Genomic DNA, 6,796 nt, shown 5'->3' with positions numbered 1-6,796 from the left:
AAAGGACAATTGAATAGCTATCAATGGATTACACAGACTACCTCAATGGACCCTTTTTGAGTATAAACTCTTGAAATTGACATCAAGGACACACAATGGATCCTACCCACACGCTCACACATACTTGTGAAACTGACACTCCCAACACACACTACACACCCCACACCCACACAACAACACACACACACACCACATAACATGCAGCACACAAGCTGCTGACTCACCACACTTTTCCACACTCACCAAAATCGGTTGCTGCTACTGTCTATTAATCTATCCTGTTGCTGTCATTTTACTCCTACAGTATATGTACATTAGCAGTGTCACGTTCTGACCTGTTTTCTTCTCTATTTTTGTATTGTGTTTAGTTGGTCAGGGCGTGAGTTGGGGTGGGGCGTTCTATGTTATGTGTTTCATATGTTTGTTTAAATGGGCTTGCCTGATATGGTTCTCAATTAGAGGCAGCTGTTGTCATTTCCTCTGATTGAGAACCATATTAATTGTAGGATGTTCTCACTGTTTGTTTGTGGTGATTGTCTTCCGTGTCTGTACCTTGTCTACCACACGGGGACTGTTTTCCGTGTTGTCGTTTGTGTTGTAGGTCTGTCCTGTATCAAGTGCGTTCTTTTGTAGTTTGTAAGTTCTCAAGTCAGTCTTCTTAAACATGCTTTATTTGTTTTGTAGTTTGTTTAAAGTGTTTTTCGTGTTTCGGCTGACTTTAATTAAAGCTTCATTTATGTCATATAGACTATTCACGCTTGCATTTGTCCAGAATCTCTCTCTTGCAAGACGAACGTTACAGAATCACCACCCACAAAGGATCAAGCAGCGGGGTAATAAGCGAAAGTAACTAGCGCACGAAGGAGAATGGACATGGGAGGATGCTTTTGGGACGGCAAGGGTTGCTACTAACCAATTGGGAGGAGATCCTGGCTGGTAGAGATAGCCTCCCATGGGAACAGCTGGAGACAAATTTAGAAGAGCAGAGGCAACCGGAGAGAGAACCGGCGTTATGAGGGTTACGCTGGTTAGGCACGGAAGCCTGTGAGTCAAGCCCAAAAATTTCTGGGGGCTAAAAGGGAGTGTGGTGTAGTCGGGTAGGGAGACCCTGCGCATACCTCTCTGTTACTTACCGTTGTGGATGAGCGAGAGTACGGGCAGACACCGTGTTACCAGTAGACGCATGTGTTCTCCTGTACGTGTTCATAGCTCCGGTGCGGGTTATTCCACCTTCCCGGCACTGGCAGGTAGATTGGGGCATTGAGCCAGGTTGCCAGGTGAAGGCCGGCTCAACGGCGTTCCGGTCTCACGTGCGTCTCCTCGAGGCCGCATACATGGACCAGCCTTACGCATGGTGTCCCCGGGTCTCGCCTACATAGCCCGGTGCGGGTGTATTCCACCTCCCTGCACTGGGTCGGGCACGGGGAGCATTTACAAACCATGTAAGTTGGGAGGCTCAGTGCTTTCCAAGGGAGCCAGTACGCCTGCACGTCCGTATTTCCGGCCGCCACCCCTCCCCGGCCCCAGCCCAGTACCACGCAGTGCTTACACACGCACCAGGCTTCCTTGTGCGTCTCCAGAGCCCTTGTTCCTGCCTCCACGCAACTAGCCCTGTGGTTGCGTGTCTCCAGCCCATACCAGCCAAGTGCCTACCCTCACGCCAACAAGCTCAACTGTGCGTCCTGTTGCTGTTACCTTTCGCACTAGGGCCTGATGGTTGGCGTGTCCTTAGCCGGTACCCCAGTATCCGGTACCACGCACCAGGACCCTACAGTGCGCTCCTCAAAGCCGGCCCAGGGTCTGCCGTCTGCCCAGCGGGCGCCTGAGGACTGCCCGTCTGCCCGAACGCCATCTGAGCTGTCCCGTCTGCCAAGCGCCGCCTGCGCTGCCTGTTCTGCCAAAGCACCGCCTGCGCTGCCCGTCTTTGCCAAGCACCGTCAGAGCCGGCCCGTCGTCCCGAGCCTTCAAAGCCGCCCGTCTGTTCCGAGCCTTCAAAGTCCGCCCGTCAAAATGTTCCGCGAGCCGTTCAGAGCCGTCCGCCAGACAGGAGCCGCTAGAGCCGTCCGCCAGACAGGGATTTCCTTCAAGCCGCCGTCTGTCTCCGAGCCTTTCAGAGCCGTCGCCAGACAAGGAGCCGCTAGAGCCCTATCCGCCAGACAGGAGCAGCCATGAGCCTTGCCGCCAGACAGGAGCAGCCAGAGCCTTCCGACCAGACAAGGTAGGCAGCAGAGAGCCTTCCGCCAGACAGGAGCAGCCAGAGCTTTCTGCCAGACAGGAGCAGCCAGAGCCTTCCGCCAGACAGGAGCAAGCCAGAGCCTTCCGCCGGACATGGAGCAGCCAGAGCCTTTCTCCGTTCCGGACAGGCAGCAGCCAGAACGCCGTCAGCGGGCCATGAGCAGCCAGAGCCGTCAGCGAAGCCGATGAGACAGCCAGAGCCGTCCAGCCAGCCATGAATGCAGCCAAGAGCTCGTCAGCCAGCCATGAGCAGCCAATCCGTCAACCAGCCATTGAGCAGCCAGATCCGTCACGCCAGTCCGGAGCTGCAGTCCCTCAGTCCGGAGCTGCTAGTCCTCAGGTCCGGAGCTGCCTGTCCCTCAGTCCGGAGCTTGCCGCTCCCTCAGTCCGGGAGCTGTTCGTCCCTCCAGTCCGGTTGCTCCCTTATCCCGGTGCTGGCCCCTTATCCCGTGCTTGCCCCTTATCCGCTGATGCCCCTTATCGCGCTGATTGCCCCTTAATTTAGGTGGGTTTACTTTGGTGGGTGGTCATTGGGAGGGCGGCTTACAAAAGTGCAGTGGATTGACTATTGCGTGGGGTTGGGGGACCACGCCAGAGCTTGAGCCACCACCGTGGACAGATTGGCCCACCCAGACCCTCCCTAGACTTTTATTTGCTGGTGCGGTTCCGGAGTTCGCACCCTGAGGGGGGGGTTATTGTACGTTCTGACCTGTTTTCTCTTATTTTTGTATGTGTTTAGTTGGTCAGGGCGTGAGTTGGGGTGGGCATTCTAAGTATATGTTATTTATGTTTGTTTAAATGGGTTGCCTGATACTGGTTCTCAATTAGAGGCAGGTGTTGTCATTTCCTCTGATTGGAAACCATTTAAGGATAGGATGTTCTCTACTGGTTTGTTTTGTGGGTGATTGCCCTCTTCCGTGTCTGTATGTCTACAGCACGGACGTGTTTCGTTTTCGTTCGTGTATGTGTCTGTTCCTGTTCGTGCGTTCTTTTGTAGTTTTGTAAGTTCTCAAGATAAAAAAAAAAAAAAACGTTCAGGTCTGCTCTACATCGTTTATTTGTTTTTGTAGTTTGTTAAAGTGTTGTCGTGTTTCGTCTTACTTTAATAAACTTCATTATGTGCAAGAACTGATGCGAGCGCTGCATTTTGGTCCAAGACGAACTTACATACAGGTTGAGAAATACGGGGATGACGAGTACATCCAAGTAGCCAAATACGATATTAAAACTTATTTTGTCGACAATTCCTGAATTTAATCCTAGTAAATTCCTGTCTTAGGTTATTAGAATAATAGTAGAGGGAGAATTATTTATTTCTAGTTTTATTTCTTTCATACATTCCCAGTGTGGGTCAGAAGTTTAAAATACCCTACAATTAGTTGGTATTGGGCAGTTGGCCTTTATAGATTGTTAAACTGGGTCAAACATTTCGGGTATGCACGTCACAAGCTGTCAACCGATAATAGTTGGGTGAATTTCAGCGCAATCCTCCAGCGAGCTGATGTAACTAGGTTTAGGTTTGGTAGGCCTCCTTGCTCGCACAAACTTTTGTCAGATTCTGACACATTTGTCTAGTAGGATTGAGGTCAGGGCTTTGTGTGATGGCATCCAGATACCGTTGACTTTAGTTGTTCTTAAGCCATTTGTGCACAACTTTGGAAAGTATGGCTGGGTCAGTATGTCCTTTGGAGACCATTTTGCGACAGAAGTTTAACTTCCTGACTGATGTCTGAGATTGTTACTTCAATATATCACAGTATTTTTGCCCTTCAGTGATGCCATTTTGATTGTGAAGGCACCAGTCCCTCTGCGAGAGCAAAGGCAGCCCCACAAGATGACGGGCATTCCAGGGCTTCGACGGTATGGGATGGTGTTCTTCCGGCTTGCAAGCCTGCCCAGTTTTCCTCCAGACATAATGATGGTGTTACAGTATGGCCAGAACGTTCTGATTTTTTTGTGTTCAACAGACCAGAGGACATTTTCAAAAAGCTTACGAGTCTTTGTCCCATGGACAGTGCAAAACCGTAGTGCTGGCATTTTTTTAAAGCGATCTTTGGAGTCAGTGTGCTTTACTCCTTGCTGAGCGGGCCTTTCAGGTTATGTCGATTTAGGGTCGTGTTTACTGTGGACGATAGATGACTTTTATATCTGGATTCTCACGATGCCTTAACAAGAGTCCTTTGCTGTCTGTGTCTGGGATCTGAGTTTGCACTTTCGCAACCAAAGTGACGTGTCATCAGCTCTAGGGAGAGCAGAACGCGGTCTCTTCGCTGGCGGTATGACGGCTGCGTAGTCCCATGGTGTTGTATTACTTTTGCGTACTATTGTTTGTACAGATGAACATTGTACCTTCAGGCCGTTTGGAAATGCTCCCAAGGATGAAACTAGACTTGTGGAAGTCTAAAAATAAAATCTGAGGTCTTTATTTATTATATTTTATTTTGATTTTCCCATGATGTCAAGCAAAGAGGCACCTGAGTTGGTTTGAAGGTAGTCCTCCAACTTGACTCAAATGATGTCAATTAGCTATCCAGAAGTCTTCTAAGCCATGAGTATCATTTTTTCTGGAATTTCAAGCTGTTTTAAAGCACAGTCAATACTTACTGTATGTAAACGTTCTGACTCACTTGGAATTGTGATACAGTGAATTATTAAGTGGAATAATCTGTCTGTATAATAATTGTGTGGGAAAAATGCGCCTGGTCCTGCTCACCAAAGTAGATTTCCTTACGCGACTTGCCAAAACTATAGTTTGTTAACGAAGACACATTTGTGGAGTGGTTGAGAAACGAGTTGTAATGACCCCAAACCGAAGGGTACAGCATGTAAACTTCAGACTTCAAACTGTAGCTACCTTCAATTACCTCGTACCCATGCACATCGACTTGGTACTGGTACTCCCTGTATATATAGCCATGTTATTTTTACTCCAGCCCATCTGGCAGGGTAGCCTAGTGGTTAGAGCGTTGGACTAGTAACCGAAAGGTTGACAAGGTACAAATCTGTCGTTCTGCCCCTGAACAGGCAGTTAACCCACTGTTCCTAGGCCGTCATTGAAAATAASAATTTGTTCTTAACTSACTTGCCTAGTTAAATAAGTATAAAATAAAAAAATAAAAATATGCTGAATTGCCCTATGGCCAATCCCTTTCTGTGACTAGCAATAATGCCACGGTACTGCCAGCAGCTGGTTTAAGGCCAAAGGGATGAAACAAAGTGAGAGACAATGTGGGAAAAAGAGAACTAAAGAGAGGGGTGGAGAGAGAGGCTGAATATGAAACTGTAAAAATAGCATCCCAGCTGTTCCAAAAGTTGATTAATAGTCCTAATTGGGGAAAGAGAAGGGCTGATTKTGCGCTGAGCTAATATCCTCAAATGTCTCGCCTCGCCGAAATGACTATTCCCCTGATAGCCAGCTATCGCTACAGGTTGCGTCCCCATTTACAACCTATTCTCTATATCGTGCCATACGTTTGACCAGGGCCTATAGCGCTCTGGTCAAAAGTAGTGCACTATTAATGGAAAAGGGTGCCTAGAGACGTGCCATGTGTTCCTAGCCTTGTCATCCTGTTTGTTATGAATGCCTGTTGTCAAGTTACTTCTTCACCGGGTCTCGCTCCCAATCTTGACTGATGGCTGATCGCAGGGCTCCCCCGTGGCAGCAGCGCAACAAATGCTACAGTACCCGTTCATTATAATGGTTATTTTCTGGATTAATTTTGCTGTTTGTTTATATTGCATGGAAATTGGAATCAGAGGAACAGCTGTTTCGTATCAAGACAGATGGCTCGTTGATTAGCCATACGAGAGATGCAAAATCACTGTCGTCTATAAACTAAAGTGTATGTGTTATTTTCTTCTGTACATTCTACAGTAGATCAATGTATGTGTTGATCTTTGCATTCTATTGCCTGGTAACAAGCACAAAATKATGACTTAGGTTGGTATCAGTCATTCTGTTAGTGTTTCACTTCCGACAGATAACAAAAAGACAATTCAAGTCGAATACATAGTAAAGCTGTTTAACTTAAAAAYGCTTCCATAGTGACAAGTCACAGTATCTAGCTGACTGACAATGACAATGGCCCCCGACACTGCTGTCAGCGTGACAGGTATGGTGTCAAACGGTCAGTCGTTAATGCTGTCAGCAGTCGTTTTGCCCTCCACTGACTCTCCCCCCGCCACTCGCTTGGGCTCCATCGCCACCTGATAATAACCCTGTGGCGTTGCTTCTACGGGCGGCGTTCTTGAGGCCTGACCACGGGGACCCGAGCCTGCCACCAGAAATGACTGATAAGAAAGGGAAGGAAGAGGGTGGCTGATAGACTAGCTCACAACACTCTTAAAGGCCCAAYGCAGCTTTTTTTTATATAAATATCAAATCATTTCTGGGTGACAGTTAAGTATACTACATCACCAAAAGTATGTGGATACAAAAAAGTGTTTCTTAGCAAAGAGGAGTTTCTAAGGTTTGGAACTGTCGGGGAGTGGTCTGAGTGGGGTATCAAATCATTTCTGGGTGACAGTTAAGTATACTACATCACCAAAAGTATGTGGATAC

Source organism: Salvelinus sp. IW2-2015, linkage group LG13 (assembly GCF_002910315.2).
Source record: "Salvelinus sp. IW2-2015 linkage group LG13, ASM291031v2, whole genome shotgun sequence".
In the NCBI taxonomy this organism is placed as follows: domain Eukaryota; kingdom Metazoa; phylum Chordata; class Actinopteri; order Salmoniformes; family Salmonidae; genus Salvelinus; species Salvelinus sp. IW2-2015.
The sequence above is the reverse complement of the archived record's forward strand: the minus strand, read 5'-3'. Positions refer to the sequence as shown.